General features: G+C 38.9%; 1 pseudogene; it reads left to right on the plus strand.

Annotated features, from left to right (window-relative positions):
- The first annotated feature begins 12758 nt into the window (after positions 1–12758).
- On the plus strand, positions 12759–12850 carry LOC112867074 (U6 spliceosomal RNA; annotated as a pseudogene).
- The last annotated feature ends 7752 nt before the right edge of the window (positions 12851–20602 follow it).

The raw sequence follows: 20602 nt of genomic DNA on the forward strand, positions 1-20602 counted from the left end.
CAACACCCCATGAATGAAGTGTTATTTTCTTTTTATTGAGGAGGAAACTGAGGCTCTGACTTTCATTTGACCCTTCGTGAGAGGTAGAGGTGGGATTTGAATCCACTTCTACTGATTTCATTCCATTGCTTATTCTATCACTCTAGGTGCTAAGGAAACAAGCAAACAGAGAAGTGCTGACCCTGCCTTTGTGAGCTCATCCTAGGAAGGGGGGATTTTGAGGACTCTTTTCATATACCCCACATTGTTTCTTAAAATGGCTTTTTTGGTGAAAATACTTTTGTAAATCTTTAATTCACTACCATGGAAATCAGCCTGGTTTTTGTTTTTTCTTTCCTTTTTTTAATTTTTAGAAAAATAGCTTCTACTCTTCAGATATTTAGTTTTTGACAGCCAATCAAGATGCTACATCTCACTTTTAAGTTATGACCTTTTGGTGCTCAGTCAGTTGAGTGTCCAACTTCAGCTCAGGCCATGATCTCATGGTTTGTGAGTTCGAGCCCTGCATCAGGCTCTCTGCTGTCAGCTCAGAGCCCGCTTTGGAATCTCTGTCCCCCCCTTGTCTCTGTACCTCCCCTGCTTGTACTTTGTCTCTCTCAAAAATAAATCAACATTAAAGAATAAGGTACAGACCTGTCTCTACTAGGAATGCATATTTCTCTACTTGGAAAGATGGTGCTGCTATGAACTGGAACAAGACAGACTCTCATTAAGTGGGTCATGTCTACTTTAACCAGATGTGCAAGCTTTGCCTTTTGTTCCAGAAAAGCCCTGGTTTCATGTCTAGTAGTTATAGGTTTGGTATTGCTTTCAACTGTGCTGTTTATACTTGCATTATACTTCCTGAATGGCTTCTTGACTTTGGGGAAGAAATAAAACTCCTTTGAAGCATTCATTAAAGAGATGTATCTATTGAGCACCTCTTAATGTGCCTGGCACAGGGCAAAGCTATGGGGCTACCCAGTGAACAAAACACCCCAAGGACTGGTATCCTCATGGGTTCAAATCACTTTTTCAACAGTCCACTTTAAAACTCTTTCCCCCTAATTTTGTTAAGCTTCAGTGTAAAATCTGGTTGATTAAGAAAAGGATCTGTGATAGTTCTGTGATATAATCAAATTCATCGGAACTGTAAAGTATGCAACATTCTGCACAATTTAAAGCATTACTTGCAAAGAAGAAGACACACAATATATTTACTCCCTATGTTGAAACTGTGAATTAACCTTTTTTTGTAAATAGAGTCAAAGAATCTAGTTGCTTTGAAAATCCTGCCATTCTATTTAATGCTCTTTCATTATATTTGATCTTCAGTTTTATGGGCTGCTTTGGTTAGTGATGGTAATAGCAGAGAATTATTGTAGCCTTCAAGAGGATGAAAGGAAGAATGGAAATGATTAAAAGTAAGTTAGCTTTTTCATGCACAGGAGGTAGGAATAGTGAAGAAGCAGCACCACATTCTTAAAATGATTAAGCAATTTACTAGGGCATTTTGAAGCCTCATTAAAAATTAACAAATTGATCTTAATGCATCGCATCTCATTCTTTTGGCAGGTTGCCTAGTGCCTTAAGGCTTTGGTTAATGGGCCCAGATGATAATCTCTACCAAACGGCAGTAACCTAACATTTGAAAAATCATCTTTCCTTTTTGTTGATTGTAGTGAGGATAGATAGAAAGAGGTGGGCTCTTAGAGTGATTTTCATAAAATTTTAATTTTTTGACTGTACAAAGAGGAAACCTGCCAAGTTTTGCTACGGCATCTGAGATTGTTTGGCTCACACTGAGATTATAAATGCTTTTGCTGAACGCCAGTTATATATACCTACATTTAAGTAAATTAGATCAGAATCAAAGTTCTAGATTGTTATGAACTGCTTAAATTCACCATAATGGCATGGAAATAGCAAGACAACTATGGCGGCTTGGGCCTGTTATGGCCCAATAGCAGGCTTAGATCAGTGCTCTGGCTTTGTCCCATTTGTTCCTGCTCAGGGAGCCAGCATCCTTTGGCTGTTTGTTGCACTCCTATCAGCAGGTCAAGGAGCCTCTTGTGAGCACCCATTCCTTGATCAGTAGTTTCATCTGCAGAGGACACCAAGCTTCTCTTTTTTTGCATGTATCCTTAATTCATATGAAAATTTGTGATATCAAGAGTCATTGAGTTAGAAAGGGCCCTAAAAGATTTAGATTCAAATACATGCCTTTTAAGTTTGTTTCTGTACCCCCATTTTGGGCTATGTAGCTTGCCTAAAGCCCTTTAACTAGAGCGTGGAAGAGAGTTACAACACGTCTCATCCCTTTGCTCATCACTCCCCCTCCTCTAAACATTGATCAAATTTTTCTACTTTATTCATTCACTCAACATGTGTTCACACATGCACACACACACAGTATTTGTACTCAACTCATCCGTATCTCGTATATTAGCAGTACCTTTTCTAGGGACTTACACTTTTGAATATTTTGAAAGCTACCATGATACATGACTGTCTTTTTCCATTCATATTTCATGGGTTAACATAAAATTTAATTGATTGTACTTAATTGAAATAACAAGTGTGATTGGAACTTGCAGTTTTGAGAACATAAATAAGTGAGTACACAACAGTAGAGAGGAGAAATGTGTACGGGTAGCAGAGGTGAGTATGGTCGCTGTGCGTGCTCAGCCTCCACGGGCATCAGCACACAGCAGTTAATCTGCGATATGATTAAGAGGAGAGTCACCAAGAGAGTTGTCATAACTAACATTCACGGAAGGTTTGTTGTGGGCCAAGCGCTGAGTTAATCGCTTCATTTACAGTCTCTCTTCTCGTCTTTATTGCAGCTGTGAAGTTTAGGTATTATTACCACCATTGACACAAAGGAAAAAAAAAAGATCTCTGCTAAGTAGCTTGTCCAAAGTCACATTGCTAGCAAGTAGCAGAGCAAGAGAAAACCTAGATCTGGCTATCTCTGAAAACTTCCTTTTTAACTGTGGTTCTGTATTATAATAATGGATTTTGACTATTGAACATCTCAAGGAAATCTATGCCTGCAGAAAGAATGAATGCAGATATCACAAAAGAAATCTCCACCTGGGTGAAAAACTGTCATTTTCCCCTGCTTGGTGTCAGTTTGTTCCTATTCCTGTTACAGGAATTTGGGAGAGAAGTTTTGTTGAAGGAGCCTGGAAAAACACAGGCAGTGACTTTTGGGTTCTGCATAAATGAGGGCAAATAAACAAAAAGTCTCCTCCTGGTCCAAGTTATTTATTAGAAAGTTTACAATTTCAGCAGTGAGTGATGTCAGATTTAATATATCCTCAGGACTTGCAAGAGCTCTGTCAGCTTGCAAATTTCTGAGCTAGGAACATGGAGACTTTATAATAGATATTTGTTTTCTTGGGGTTCCTTGTACTGTTTTTCCTCCCTGTTCACTTTCAGTCTCAGTTTTGGTGAAAGCTTTGATCTTTAATTAGAGAGGATAATTAGGATAATTAGGGAATGTTTGTGGTTTTTATTGGTGATTTAGACAGTGATATGTATATGGCTAAACTGTTAGATGGATGAACCTGATTTCCTATACACATATACATTTTTTTTTACCTTCCCTACCTCCAGTAATTAAAGGGTATTTTAGAAATAAGTTTAAAATGGAAAATTGACCTTGGCTTTATGATGTAAGTCTTGGAGTAAGCCAACCATTTGTTTTGGGAGGCTTCTGGAGCTGGGTCTCTTGATCCTCATTCTATTTAATGACGTCAAGATAGTCCTGGGTTTAACAGATTTTTTGAATCTCCTTTACCAATGGGATGTTCCTGCATTAAATTATTTTGGCACTCCATTTCATGGAGCACCTTTATCATCAGCATATTTATTTCACACTTTTTGTACATTTTCATGCAGTAAGGAGTGAGTTCTTTCCTTCTTGCCTCTGAGAGATAACACAGAGCTCCTAGTTTATCCAGAACAGCCTCTTGCTTCCACGGTGCTGTGCTGATAAAGGCTTAACAACAGGTTCTCAGTCGAAAAAAAACCAATGCCCTGACTCTGATTGATAGCATTTGGTGATTTCCATGGTGTAAATACTTCCCTCATGGCCTATGTGAAGCTACCATGCTGACATCACTGAATGTGGGGTTGGGAAGAGATACATACAGTCAGTTCTCAGGAGCTGGTCTGAGCCAACTTCACCCCTCTGTCCTTGAATACAATAGTACAATTGTGTGGGCTCACTTCTGATGATGTCGGTCAGTGTGAAGGCAATGAAAATCTTCCTCTTGTAGTACTTCCTTGCTGAGTTTTCCAGTTATTGCTTTACCGACTCTTTTATTTACTAGTTCAAATGCATTGATTGGCTCACTGGGTTAATCATCCGACATAGGCTCAGGTCATGATATCACAGTTCAGTTCGTGAGTCTGATCCTGGCATCAGGCTCTCTGCTGTGAGCACAGAGCCTGCTTTGGATCCTCTGTCCCCCTCATTCTCTGCCCCCAACCCCCACTGTGTGTGTGTCTCTCTCTCTTTCAAAAATGAATAAAACATTAATCACAAAACAAAACAAGTGCACTTATAAGTGAAGGATTTTGTTTTAGGGGTTGTTTGTATATGAATGTATGTGTCTCTCTCTATATATATAAATTTATGATATAATACTTACATTTATTTATGTAAGTTGATTTTTTTTTCTGTTTCAGGCTTTCATTTTTAGTGATGGACTACCATATTTTCTTAGTGTTTCCAAGGGTCTCTGGCCTTTTCTGTCCAATTTGCTCCCTTCAGCCTCCAGAGTAATGAACTCAGTAATAAAATCAATTGAAGCATGAGTCCATTAGTTTCAACTCTCTTTTCCACTCTGTCCTCACCAATTTCCCTAGTGCAAACAGTTCCTGTGGTGAGGACGTGCTGCAGTATATATGGTTTTTTGCAAGAGGGAAAAAACTGTGCTGATTTGATACCAGCCCACAATTTTATGCAAGGCCTTCCAAACATTTGGACAGGATTCCAGGTGCAAGTAAGGTGATTCAAATAATCTTTTAATGACACAACGAAATGGGATTAGCTTTCTGATGAAATGTCTTCTGTTTTTCCTGTCATATTCTGAAGCTCCCTATATTGAATTGTATAGCATCAGCAAGATGAAACATAGAAGAACACTACCACCCACTGGTCTTTCCTTCTCAGGACAAAATTTCCAAACCGAAGATAGGTTTGCTCTTCTTGGATAATCTTTTAGTCCTTTTATATGTGGTACGGGGAAATAACCACACCAGTCAGAATCACATAGACACCTCACACTTTGATAATCCCTTCTGCCTCAAACACATGGGAATGCTAGGTACAATATGGTAAGAGAGCAGAAAACAAAGACATAACTGGCTCAAAAACAAAATAAATATTTTGGGGCCTCCAAATGTTGCAGAAATCCCTGAGAGCAAGCAAAGCTGATGCTGCTGTTTTTGATGACTTTCTCAAATGTCCCCTTCTCAGTAAGACCTCTTCTGGACACTGAGCTAAAGCAAATTCTCCTTTCTCTAACTCCACAAGCACTATTCTTTTCCCCTGTTCCATTTTCATCCTTGGCTCCTGTCTTCTAACATAGTAGATATTTCACTAATTAATCATCTTGTCAGCTCCAGGAAGGTGGAGATCCTGCCTCTCAAATATTTGTGAATGAGTAAATGAATGCTAACACATGCAATGCATTTGACAAAGTAGTAGCAGGTAGTAAATGTTCAATCAATATTAATGTTGTTACTGCTACTGTGAACAGACAAGTCTTGGCGCTGACGTGGTCTGACTTTTCCTACCTCATTTCTGTCTGTCTGTCTCTCTCTCCCCCACCCTTCTGCTGCCTTTGCCTGTATATTTACTGCTTTTTTCCCCCTCTACTACTCTTCCTTTTCTTCCCCTTCTGTCCAGTGTTGGATCCAATGCCTTGTGCCTGTGGAGAACAGCTGAGGCCACTGCAGACCTCGGTTTCACAGTGTGAGCTGCATGTATGTATTGGGTGGCCAATAGGAGAGGGAGTGGTGGGAGAATGAGGAGACTCATGGCATGGATTGAGGAGTAAGACCCTTCTTCTCCCTCTCCCATCTCAACTTCACTGCCATGTCCACAGGGCTCAAAGTGGTGAAAATTGTTGAGGGATTTCATTAGGCAAGAACACCTTCAGCAACAGACACCCTGTGTTGTCGGGTTGTAGCTGCCCAGCAGTTGTGGGGAACCATTGCATTTCAGAGCTGGAGGATACTTGGAACATGCTGTGGTCTGTCTCCACTGCTGCAGCCTTATGGAAATAGACCAGGCTCTGGGGCCGTACAGGCTACTCTCTTTAGCCAGCTCTGTGATTTTCTGAAAGTCACTTAAACTTTCTGAGCCTTGATTTCCTCAATTATAAAATAGGAATTATGCTTGCTTGCAAGATTGTTATGAAATTGGGAATTTAACCAGTTAATTTTTTTTATTAAGCATCTATTATGTGCCAGACCTGTGTTAGATGATGGAAATATAGTAGTGAGCAAAAGAAATACTCTCTTTGCCCTCATGGAATTTATAATCCCGCTGGGAAAACAGATATTGAATAGTGACAGGTACAGAGTAGAACCTCAGAAAATGGTAGCTATCTGATTACTCATTTAAAAATGAGGGCATTGCAGCACCAAGCATGTTAAGGGACATGCTCCAAATAGCACAGTTACTGCTGGCAGAGTCAGAACTTTATGGTAAGGCCCATAGTGTAAAATAAAGTATAAGTAAAACCTTGGATTGCAAGTAACTTGTTCTGTGAATGTTCCACAAGGCAAGCAAACATTTCTAAAATATTTTCTCAGTGTTTATTTTTGAGAGAGAGAGAGAGAGAGAGAGAGAGAGAGAGAGAGAGAATGGGTGCATGTGAGTGGGGTAGGGGCAGAGAGGGATAAAGAGAGGGAGACAGAGGATCTGAAGCAGGATTTGTGGTGTAGGCACAGAGCCCAAAGTAGGGCTCAAACTCACAAACCACGAGACCATGACTCGAGCAAAAGTTGGATGCTTCATCGACTGAGCCACCCAGGCATCCAAAGACAAGCAAACATTTCTAATAAATTTTAACTTAATAAATGAGCGATGTCTTGCAATACAAGTTGTACGTGATGCTGAATGTCACATAATCACAACTGAGCCAATGGTTCTTGAAATTCGCTTTGATTTACAAGTGCTTTGGATTACAAACATGTTCCCGGAACAAATTATGCTTGCAAACCAAGGTTCGTTTGCAAACTTGTTACAGGGGCTGGTTGTGGTACCCAAAACCTTCGTGATGAAACTGCACCTTTTGGTTCCTGTGGAGGTAGCATCTCCTGACCAAGGGAGCAAGGATCCTTCTAGCATTGCCAGGTGTTCCCAGGTCAGACTTACTTTAGGTCACCTGGAATAATTTAAAAGCCAAAGATCGCTCATTTTATGTGAAATTTTTTTTATGCTTTCACAGGTTCTTGGAGAATCTGCCCATGGATCAGTAACATAAATCAAAAGCTTATGTTTAAATGAGCATAGATCTGCATTGACCGCAAAACTGTTATTGAGGAGAATGTCCATTATGTAACTCAATGACTCTCATTGATGGACTCATCGAAGAAATTTGAGAATTTAGAGCCAACAAAATTTGTGCTTCCTATTTTCTTGCAATGAGAACAACATAAATAATCATGTTTGTCTTTTTGCACAGGCTGCCCAAAGTCTTGGAGTCAAAATTCATGTCCAGTCACAAGGAATATATAAACCCTTGAAATTGGCAAATATTTCCTTCTTGTTTCCTTGGTTCTGATATGTCTTTCATTTCTATTATTTTGTTATCTCTATGTCCTTTAACTTGAGCTAATATACCAAAATAATACATTTCAAAATTGCTTTCCTTTGTAGGGCAGAGAGTGACACTATGAGGGAAAAAATAGAGCACTGAGGTAGATAATGGAGAAAAACATGAATGAGGATGACTTCTGGGCAATTGTTTTGTCACAAACCCTTTCTACCAAGTATTGATAGACTTTCTGTTTGCTGCTGATGGAGTGAAGTTCAAGGACCTGTGATCTTTGGTTGACCTGGATCTCATCTCAAAATGAATACCTTCCAGTCCTTTCCTTTTGTCTTTGTGTACATTTGCCAGGATATTAGATAGGGCACAGCAGTTAAAAGCCTCTTGGTTCCATATTTCTCATTTATCTAGATTTGCAAGGTCAGTTTAGTCTTGGCTTCCAGTGCATTGCTGTGATTAGGATTTTGTTCTCAGGGACCAAAGCTACATTTACCTCCATTTTCTTTATGTTTATGCCCTAAATTCATGTCAATTTTCTGCAGCACAGCATACTTTCTGCAGAATTGGCTCTTCTCTGCTGTTCTTGTTGCTATTAAGAAGGAAACAAAGGGGCGCCTGGGTGGCGCAGTCGGTTAAGCGTCCGACTTCAGCCAGGTCACGATCTCGCGGTCCGTGAGTTCGAGCCCCGCGTCAGGCTCTGGGCTGATGGCTCGGAGCCTGTAGCCTGTTTCCGATTCTGTGTCTCCCTCTCTCTCTGCCCCTCCCCCGTTCATGCTCTGTCTCTCTCTGTCCCAAAAATAAATAAAAACGTTGAGAAAAAAAAAAAAAAAAAAAAAAAAAGAAGGAAACAAAATATTTGGACTCAGCTCTCAAATAGGAATATGTTTTTATCAAGTAGAACAATAAAAACAGCATAAAACTACTCAGATTCCCCTACCTCTGCAGCCTGGTGACAAAGTGGGGGCACGGTAAGAGTCACAGAGAAGCCAACTTCTGGCCCAGCCCAATTAGTGATATTGCTGTGACCCAGCGTTCTCCCTAGTTGCAGGGAGTGCTGAGTTCCCCACCATATGCTCACCAAACCCCAAGGATGATCTTCCCCTCTTTTTGCCACAGAGATCCTCTCTGCTGCTTCCTTTTCTGTATTTCTCCAGGGATCCTCTCCTGACTGTAATGCTTGTGAGTCCTTTTGAGGACAATTTTCCTGGTGTTCCGTCCACCTGGCCATAGCACTAGAGCTGTGGTTGTAGCCACTGCTCTGCTCCTGTCCCATGGCCTGCAGGCACCCCTGACCAGTTTTCCACAGAAGAAGTACCTTTGTCCTCAATTGAATACAGACCCTCTAGCATAACTATCCCTTTACTTGACCTGCTCACTGATTCACGGGGCAAGGGTAGTGGCTGTTACACACCCAAATCTGTTCTCCCGCTCTTCCATATAATATGGCTGCCTAGTCAGAGGCTATTTTTTCCCGGTCTACTCTGCAGCTAGGTAAGGCCGTGGAACTAAGCTCTCACTAATGGGATGTAAGAATTCAAATATTTAGTTATGTAAAATGAAAGCGTTTGCCTTGTACATTAGTTTTCCTCCTTTCCCCTGGGAAATGTCAGTGATGAGGACAGAACTCTAGTGCAATAATTCTCAAAGTGTGTTCCACAGACACCTGGAGGTTCCTGAGGCCCTTTCAGGGAGTCTGGGAAGTCAAAACTATTTTCATAATATTAGGATGTTATTTGCCTCTTTCATATTTTGCATTTGCATTGATGGTGCCAATGCGGTGCTGTGTGAAGGTACTGGTCCCAAGCATGAATCAAGTCACTAATACCCAACTGTCCCAAGAGTCATCACATTCTTCACAGACTTGTACTTGCAACAAAACAAAACAAAAATTGCCAATTTCAGTTAAGAATATCCTTGAAGAAGCATTACACATAATGACTTTAATCATCTCTGTTGAGTACATGTCTTTTTAATATTCTGTGTAATGAAATAGGAAGTGTGCACAAATACTTCAGATACATGTGGAAATATGTTGTCCCAAGGGAAAGCATGTGTGTGATTGTTTGAGTTTCAAGTTGAACTAAACAGCATTTTTACCTGAAAGAATGATTGACAAACTGTGTTTATTCAGACATTTGGCATAAATTTTCTTGAAAATCAGCTTGTCACTTCATGGAAAAAAAACAAACAGTATTACCAATGACAAAGTTTGAGTTTTCAAATGAGAATTTCAATTTTGGAAAATATGTAACTGCCATCATGAATTTACCAGCATCTCACTATTTAAAAACTTTTGTGATGATATCGGTGGTGATACCATTGGTGATACCAATGATTTTTTAACATTGTGCAATAAAATCTGTCAATATTTGAAAGTTCTGCATAGCTCAGTGAACCAGTAATTTCTTAAGGACCAATGTATAATGTTACAAAAGCATGCATGGGTAAAAGATTGATTGGGTATGTTAAACAAGAAACTTGCTTGTTTGCTTGATAACTTTTGGCAATTGTATTCGGTTATATGGTCACCACAACACCAGTGGATTTTAATGTAACAGAGTATGAAAAGATTATGGATATGTTTCAGATTTTTTATTGCAACTCTGAAGAAACTACTACTTGAGCTTTGGTGTAGTATCAAAGAACAATAGTCATAATTATCTGAAAAGGCTCTTAAAATCCTCCTCCCTTTCTCAGCTATATAGTTGTGTGAGGCTAGATTCTCTTCACATAATTTATTTTTTTTAATTTTTAAAAATGTTTTATTTATTTTTGAGAGAGAGTGAAAGTGAGGGAGGGTAGAGAGAGGGGGACAGAGGATCTGAAGTGAATTCTGCACTGACAACAGAGAGCCCAATTTGGGCTCGAACTCATGAACCATGAGATCATGACCTGAGCTGAAGTTGGACATTCAACTGACTGAGTCACCCAGGTGCCTACCTCTCTTCACATACTTTAAGTAAAACAACTTGCTGCACTAGATTGAATGCAGAAACAGTAGCAGCTTCTGCTTCTTCTTCTTCCCCCCTCCTCTTCCCCTTCTCTTTCTCCTCCTCCCCCATCTCCCTCTCCATCTCCTCCATCTCCTCCCCTCCCTCTCCTCCTCTTCCCCTCCCACTCCTCCTTCTCCTCCTACCTTCCTTCCTTCCTTCCTCCTCCCCCTTCTCCTCTTCCTTCTCCTTCTCCTCATCATCATTGTCCATTGTCGTCATCGTCCTGTTCTTCTCCTCTCCCTCCTCCTCCTCTCCCTCCTCCTCCTTTTCCTCCTCCTCCTCCTCTTGCTCCTCCACTTCCTCTTTCTTTGTCTTCTTTGTCTTCTTCATCTTCTCCTTCTCTTTCTCCTCCTCTTTCTTTTTCTTCTGTTATTATCAAGCCAGTCATTAAAAAGAGTTTCAAAAATTTCAAATGATGCTGCTGTTTTTACTACTTTTTTGGAAGATAGTTATTTTTTAATAAAATAAATTAGTTATGTTAGCATATAATAGTTTTTAGAAAGGAATTAATAAATAAATATTTTAATAACATTTCAGTTGTAATTTTGAATATAATAATTATTAATATATATTACCCTTATAGACAAATCTCTCTGGGGTCCTCAATGATTTTTCAGTGTAAAAGGATTCTGAAACAAAAACATTTGAAAATCCATGAGCTACATGATGGACTCAACCTGGATCACTGGGTGAGCTCTTGAAACACATCTGTCTCCTTCCAGAGTGGTATAGGAAAGAATACATATTTTGTTTGAGCTGCTTGGTATTGGGGACTCTTTGCTACAGCATCTTGGCTCATATCCTAAAAGATCTATTGGCCCAGATAGTGATCTAATGGACACAATAGGATTTATATTTCCCTTTCATCAGCCAACCAGTATCTCCAAGTTGAGTTTCTGTACCTTGAGTCTTTCCCAGAAGTACTTTTCCTTTAACCTTTTAGACGGAATCAGTCTTGGGGCATTTGTTGGTCTGAACATATCAAGCCAATTGTCCTTCTCTTGAAGGGACCTCAGAATTCTGGAATGGTGGAATTTTTAACAAGTAAACTGCCTGTGACCATATTCTGGGAACTCTTACATAAGGTTTTAATCTGGATTCTGTCTTTGTTCTGTTAATGTCAGTGTGTTTGGTCTAGTTGTTATGGTAGTAATATTTTTCTGAGACAACAATGAAAGCATGTGGTTAACAAGTACAGGGTATCATTCGGGAAAATGGAAGAATACTTGAATTTGAAATTTTCTGGGAAAATTCATGATTTTTGGTCATCATGTTTATAAGAATAGTCCCTAGAATATGGGAGTCACATTTCACTAATTTTTACTAAACCTTGCACAGTGGATAAAATTGATTTACTAAGATGCTCTTTAATGATAGCATTGCTTTCCTATTGTGCATACTCACATGTAAATAGACTGCTACAAATGCTGAAATCTCAAGAAAGGAGATATCTTTTCCTAGTTTCCTTTTTCTATGAATCATGTTAGATTTTTAAAAAATTTTATCATTTCTTTATTCAAAATATCATGAATGATTACCCATTTTTTCCAGGATCAAGTCTACTTTCCATTCTGGGTATTTAAGACTTATTATAATTAGGCCCGATCCTATCCTAAGAGCTACTGGAACTCTTAGCAGGTCAAACCCACATAGGAAGAAAAAAGGGGAACTTGTAGATTCCTTGGCCTGGTATTATCAACACACTCTTGAAAACCCCCTTTACTCTCTTGTCCCCAGTCATACTCATGAGCAACATAACAAGCCTGGTTAAACTCAACTCTGCTTACCCTGAACCTGATCACAGCTGAGCATTGTTGGAGAAAATCAAGCTAATATGATGACTTTCTCCCTTTAAAATTGTAACCATCTTTCTTGAATGGGCACCCAGCACAGACTGTCAGTCCTGCCAACTTCTCACAGCTTGACTTTCTCACTGACTGAGGTGGCATTGTTTCTCTTCTAACTACCTCAGCTGATGACCTTGCTTCACATTTTATTTTAAAAATAATCGGTATACAGAGAAGATTAGCATGGCCCCTGCGCAAGGATGACACGCAAATTCGTGAAGCGAATAAAATAATAATAATAATCGGTAAAACTGATATGTATCTGCTCACACATATTTTACCTTCCCTCCTTGTAAGATGGGAGAATTGTCCTCAGTCCTTCTCTAAGGACCACACTTCCCACTCCTGGTCCTATTATTTGTACTTGTATACCATCCCTGTGAAACAGGAGAGAATATGTCTGTGCTCTCCAGGAGACAGTATTTATCACACACACTCATATTCACTGTGCCACAGTTATATTGGCTTTCTTTCTGTCATTTGATATTTCTGTTTCATGTGCCTTATACATGTCCTTTTCTCTGTTGGGGACAATGTTCTTTGGGTTTCGGCCCAGATAGTACCTGTTACCTGCTGAGAGAAGTCCTCCTTGACTATAGAAACTGAAGTAGGCTTCTGTTTGCTAGGACTGCGGTAATGAAAAGCCACAGACTGCGTAGCTTAAACAACAGAATTTTATTTTCTCAAACTCATGGAAGCTAGAAGTCTGAGATCAAGGTGCTGGCAAGGTTGGTTTCTTCTGAGGCCTCCCTCTTTGGCTTATAGATGGGTGTCTTCTCCCTTTGTGTTCACATGGTCTTCTCTCTGTGTGTCTGTGTCCAGATTTCCTCTTCTTATAAGGACACCAGTCATAGTGGATTAGGGCCTGCCCTGGTGACCTCATTTTTAACCACCTCTTTAAATAGCCTATCTCTAAATATAATCACATTCTGTCATACTAGGGGCTAGGACTTCTATATATAAATTCTTCAGGGACACAATTCAATTCATAAGAGTTTTCCTTGGTAACTCTCTATCCCATTGTGCCATTTTTTCCCCCACAGCATTTATCACGATCCGAATTTGTATTCCTCCATTTGCTTATGTGTCTATCTTCCCACTAGAATATAAACTCTCAGAATGAAGGGCCTTCATACAGTGGTGTCAAATAGCACAAAATAGAAGCTCAGTGAATGTTCATGGAGTAACTGAACAGGCAGAGAGGGGAGAGGAAGAACTATAGATGCTTTGTTTCAACCTGATGAGGTTTTTGTACTAACTTCTGCACTATTGTTTTTATTTCTCCAATTTTAATGTTTCTATTTTCTCTTTATATCCTTTAATGCTTATATCAAGTCCTTCCTCTTTCTGTAAATCTTTCCAAATTCTATAGAATAAACTTATTTTTCCAACGTCTAAATCTTTTTTTCTTTTTTTAAAAAAATAATGTTTATTTTTGAGAGAGAGAGAGAGAGAGTGGGGGAGGGTCAGAGAGAGAGGGGGACACAGAATCCTAAGTAGGCTCCAGGCTCTGAGCTGTCAGCACAGAGCCCAACGTGGGGCTTGAACCCACAAACTGTGAGATCATGACCTGAGCTGAAGTTGGACACTCAACTGACTGAACCACCCAGGTGCCCCGGGTGCCTAAATCTCTGATAGAAGTTATTGCCTTAATTAGTCACTTTGGCACATTATATAACTGAGTATTGCTTTTAATTCTTTAACTAAACAGCATTTTACTTGGTTGTTTCCTCTCTTAGTATGTGTGCTCCATCTCTCCAGTGAGGTAGTGATATGTGTGCTCAAGGAGGTCAATCATCTTTTATTTATCTGCTTCTGGGTATACTTTAGAGTCCTACGTTAATAATGAAGCTGAATTAAACAGGCTTGGATGCAATTTCCGTTCTTTATTAAGGAAAAAAACAGCTACCTTTGGGCAAGAGAACATGAGTGGAGTCAGAAATTCTGTATGGTGTGCTTTCTGAGGCTTTAAGAAAAATCCTCTGCTTGGCCTATACATTTCTATCTCATTCTCCCTTCTACATTTGCTCACAGATGTCTAATGGCAGCTATTTGAGCAAGTGTTAGGCTGCAAAATAAAGCAAGGTATTTTTAAAACTGCTTTATTGGGATATGATTGACATATATAAAGCTGTAGATGTTTAATGTATCCAACTTGTTATGTTTGGATATAAGTACTACTCACCTTCTGAAGCCATCCTCATTATCAAGAGCAAGGTGTTCCTAAGGCAAACATGACCTAAGGCAAGGTAGTGACTTACATTTCTTGACTGGTTTTATTCTAGAAAAAAACACTTAATGGAGGGTGGGAAAGAAATGGATGCCTGAGGTGGGGAAAAGGCGCTGAAAAAAAATTTGAAGACCTGATTTACATCTAGGCCAGAGTCAGCCCTGGCCTGGAATAGCAGACTGAAGAGTAGAAGATATTTCTATGAGTTAGAATCAAGTATGGTTAAGTCTCTGCTCTAAGGAAACTGGGCTTAAATCTTAACTCTGTTAACACGAGTTATATGACCTTAGAAAAATGACTTAACTTCTCTGTGTCTGAGAATACCCATATAGTAAAAGGGGTACTTCTAGGTTTATTGTGAAGATCAAAGTATTGTTTAATAAATATTAATTGCCATTGTAGGCAATTCTTAGTTTAAACCATCCTCACTAAAGGTTAGAATAAACCTGTTTTTTTTTTAGAAGTAGCATGAGAAATGAGGGATAGGGCTGATTTATACTTAGGTATCGACATTCCTTCCCTGTAGGCTTTGTTGTTAAGGGAAGTGGTCCTTCAACTTTTGGAACAGAGAAGTTATATTTTATTTCCCAGAAAGTTAGAAGTTACCAGTATGTAACTGTAAAGGGAGGTGTGGATAATGAAAAATCTCTGAGCAAGCTGGAGTGGGCGTGGGGGTGATAGTTCTGATGTTGTCTCTTAGAGTGATATTGTCCCAAAGACATACTGGAAAGAACTAGTTTCTTTACCACTGGGAATTCATTCAAACTATAGCAAGGAGGCTAAGCCTAAAAGAAAACAGATCTAAGATTATTCCCATTTCAGAACAAACTAAAGCCCAGTGAACGGACTTGAATGAAAATCCCACAGATGAACTCCAAGCTAAGTGCTCTTTTGATGACCTTATGCTGCTGTTCCCACACATTTCAGATATTAATTGAATGGCAAAAGTGCTAAAAGTCAAAGAATATTCTAGAAATCCATATTGAACCTCTCAGAGGTAGATTTGACCTCTAATGTAGGGTGGGGGGCAAACTTGTAAATAGTTTAGAAATATAATATTTATATTACATCAGTATTTTCATAGGCCCCACCTACTCTGAGACCAATTTTATGCTCTGGAGACACACATTACTTCCTGTAAGCTACTCAAACCACCTTAAAGTGATGGGCATAATGACTCATGGTCATGTAACATTCCTTTTAGACACATATCAGCATATTTCTTATTACATTACTGCCTGAACACCCACAGAACTTCAGGAGGTAAGATAAGATTAATATTTAAGAATTTAGTCCCACCCATTTCTATTTTATTCAAATATAACTTTTGAAATGATCATTGTTGGGAATTCAATTTTGCTTCACATAGGAGTAAGGTAAAGATGTGTGAACAGGCATGTCTTAGTCTTTGGAGTCAAGCCCTATTTTGGAACTGTTTTCTTTGGAAACCACACCTAAGTCATAGCAAGGAAATCATTTGACATGAAGCACATGACCCAGCTTGCAAGTGTGGAAATGGAAGGAGCTGGCATTAAACAGTACAACATATAAGGGGAACCAGGAGGTACCCTATAAAATGCCCATTAGCTATTTAAGGTGGAAAAGTGGCTTGCTTGTAGCTGAAGTTGGTAATTTAGATCAATAAAATTGTCAGATTCACATATCTTGGCCATAAATCTCATGCCATAAATCATGGACATTGACCAGCCTCTTCTGCCTGATTTCCTTGACTAGACTGTAAATAGTATCAAGTACTTATAATATCTACCATGTATATTGGATTAAGTGGTACCCATTATATGTCAACCGTAGCACCTAAAAGTGCTAGTACACAGTGAGAGAGCATTACATACTCATTCATCAGTTTCATAGAGTTTTATAAAGTGCTGAAAACATTTTAGTAGCCCCAAAAATATTAATTTTTGTAGTTTGTAGAATAACAGAGACACCAATTTATTTACTCATTTATTTAACAGATATTAGAGGTAGCAAGCACTACCTCTAATCCTTTCTTAACTGAGTGATCTTTGGTAGTTACTCAGTCTTTCTGCCTCAGTTTTATCATGTGAAAAATTGAGAAAATAATAATACTTCCTTAGTTATTGTGATTATTAAGTGAGTGAATACATAAGGCATGCTTAGTACATTGCCTCAAACATTATAAATACTAATATTTATTATTTTAGTGTAGGAGACACAGCGATTATATTGCTGCATACCAAATTACCCTAAAATTTAGTGACTTAAAACAACACATGTTTATTATGTCATAGTTTCTGTGGGTCAGGAATCTGAGCAAGTCTTAGATGGGTATTCTATTTCATAGGTTTCTATCAAGGTATTCCCTGGGCTGTAGTCATCTGAAGGCTCAACTGTGGAAAGATTTGCTTCCAAGCTCACACAAAGAATTCTTGGCAGGATTTTGTTCCTCAACAGTTGTTGACCAGTGGCTGTCCTCAGTTCCTTGCCATTTGGGTTTTACCAACATGGCAACTTGCTTCATCAAAGTGTGTAACTTGAGAAGCCAATATATTAGAATTGGCAAAGAAGACACAAGTCATAGTCTTTTACAACCTAATTATTCCATCTCTTTTGCCATATTTATTGATTAGAAATGAGTTACTATGTCCAGCTCACACTCAAGGGGAGGCTATTAGACAAAAGTGTGACTACTGGGTGTTAGTCATCACTGGAGGCCATATTAGAAGCTGCTTATCATTATGGTGAATAATACAAACTTGAGGATTACATGTTTATTGGGGAAGACAAGCACTAAAAATAATTCTAGAATAAAATAGCAATTAAAAATTGTTGAATAAAATAGCAATTAAATAAATTGAAAACTATGAATTAGAAATACAATGTTTGATGACAAGTTATAATATTGGTACCTGATTTGAGTTGGCATACTTCAAATGAAGACATCTCTGAGGAAATAATTTTTAGTTTTATATTTCAAGGATAAGTGGAGTAGGCCATAGATGGACCAGGGAGGTAGATAAGCCCTCTAAGAAGAGTGAACAGATGAAGTATAGGCCCTGAGGCAGGTGAGTACCTGCAGGTGTCCTCTCTATGTGGCTTGGGGTTCTCATAGCATGGTGGCTTGCTTCTGAGATAGTGTTCTGAGAGAGAGCTCAAGATTAAAAAACAGAAGCAGAAGCAGAAGCTGCACAGTCAATGTGTCAGGCATCCCTTCCACTGTATTATATTAACCAAAGCAGTTAAAGGCCAAGATCAGAGTCAAAAGAAGGGGTACTAAACTCCACCTTCCTATTGGAAGTAGACTGGAGAAGCATACTTGCATAAGATCTGGCAGAATTGTTTAGGGGCTACTCTTGGAAAATAACAACCACGATTAATGATGATAGCAAGAGTAATTTAGATTGGAGTTCAAAATTGGGTAAGAAAGGAAAGTATGTAGATACCTCTTTAAGAAACTTGGATACGACAGGGAGATGAGACTTGCATGGGTAACTACAAGAAGATGGGGTGAAGAGAGGACTTTAAAGTGATCTTTGCATGTTTCAGGGACGGATCCTATAGAGAAAACCTGGATGATCATGATAGAGATGGGCTGGTGGATGAAACAGATTTCTGAAAGGTGAGAGGGGAAGGAATCAGAACACAATTTGGGAAATTGGGCTTTGGCCGGAGAACTTTGTCCATTGTAACAAAAAGAAAAGAGGAGAAAATCTCATTGGATACAACTAGCTGTCAAAGGCTGACTTTTCCATTAGTGTTGGAGATCCCATGTACTGGAGACTCAGCAACACATATAGAACTCAGAAAAGAAGTGTGTGGGCACAGTGGGAGAACTGTGGATACTGCAACAGGGTAAGGAAGCAAGTTTGAGGGGAATAATCACAGATGCAACTGAACCCTATTCAAGGGAGGATGTTTGGTTTAATTCGTGTGTTGCACCATGTATTCTCATTTTACTGAATAGGAAACAGCACAAGGAATGTTTTATTCAGTTGTATGATCTCTGTTCTATTTGGCTTCCTTTTTAAGTTAAACTGGACAAGACAGGAAAAATCCCTTTAAGAAGCAGAGGGCCCCCTGTGCTTGTTTCTTCATTATTTGTGCCTTTTTCACTGTGGAATATCTTACTGGCTTCCAGATCAACACTGTCCTCAGCTTTGATTGAAGGCTTATACAAGAAATGCATCTATGAAAAAATGTACACCATTTACTGACCATTATCATGTCCATTATTTCTTCCCTAAAGCCTGAAAGATTTACTTGTTCTGAATTTTGCTGTTGGAAGTTTTTCACTTTTAAAGAAATAGCTTATTTAATTTGTTGGATAATTAAAACGCTAAAGCAAACACTGTTTTTTTGCACTGGATATCAGGATCTCAGAACTAAATTTAGTACTACACCACAATATGTATAGATGGTCATGGGATAGAGTTTAAAACCATAAATTCTGAAGTTATATTTCTCTAAGCCCTAGTTTTCTCATCCCTAAAATTAGGTAGTGGGGTGTGTAGGAGGCTCAGTCATTTGGGCATCCAACTCTTGATTTCAGCTCAGGTCATGATCGCAGTGTTGTGGGACTGAGCCTCTCTCTCCCTCCCTCTGCCCCTCTCCCTCACTCATGCACACACTCTCTCAAAAATAAAATAATAAAATAAAATGAGGTAGATTTTGAGCCTAACTTGTAGGATTTTTTGAGGATTAAATGAATCAATACCTGTGAAATACTGAGACTGCTGCTTGGCAAATTATTGTTAGCTCTTTTGGTGTTATTTGTATTCTTCAGTTTATGGTGGCTGATTTGCAAATATAGAACTTACCAGTTTTCTGGGCTCACATTTCTAGAGTAAGCCAACATTTGTCTGACACTGCCATATTTTCTTTACATTTCTTTCTTCTTTTAAATTTTTTTAACTTTTATTTATTTTTGAGACAGAGAGCAACAGAGCATGAACAGAGAAGGGTCAGAGAGAGAGGGAGACACAGAATCTAAACAGGCTCCAGGCTCTGAGCTGTTGGCACAGAGACCGATGCGGGGCTCGAACTCACGGATGGTGAGATCATGACCTGAGCCGAAGTCAGACACTTAACTGAGCCACCCAGGCGTCCCTACATTTCTTTCTTCTGATACATTTTCCAATTTTTTTTTATTTAGGTCTCCATATCCACTTCTGTAGAAGCTAGAGTAGATGGTTTCCAAGGAATCATCTAGTTTTTCAATCATATGCAGTTTATGATTCTTCTCAATGGAGGTAGTGATAAAGGATAATAATCTATATTCAAGGCAGCATACAATCAATACGAATGGTTCCAACTTAACATAGATGGACTCTTTATTTACTTTTGAAGTGGAAAGTGGATATTAACTTAATACTTGTGATATTCTTTTTCCTATCAATGTTCTCCCTACTTGGTATGAATGGATGGGCTGAGCAAACAAAGGGTTTACTGGCTCATATCATGTCATAAAAGGCAGGGTAAGAAAGCTTCTAAATTCTTGGCATGTAGGGATATAGAGTTTACAAATATAAGCAAATATTATTATTTACCACTTGCATGAGAAAAAAATTCAATGGGATATATATCATTTGAGGAACCCAGTAATATCATTGTTACTTAAAACATTGCATTGTGGGATAATCATTTGCATGTTCAAACAATGCTGATGACCATTTTTTCTAGAATGTCTTGATACATTAAGTAGAGGTTTGGAAGAGATAAACTCAAATGTCCTTCCAACTTTTAGTATTCATGCTTTTATGATCTTCAGAATGCTGC

This window comes from Puma concolor, chromosome A2 (genome assembly GCF_028749965.1).
Source record: "Puma concolor isolate L17-30 chromosome A2, mPumCon1.1.hap2, whole genome shotgun sequence".
NCBI lineage: Eukaryota > Metazoa > Chordata > Mammalia > Carnivora > Felidae > Puma > Puma concolor.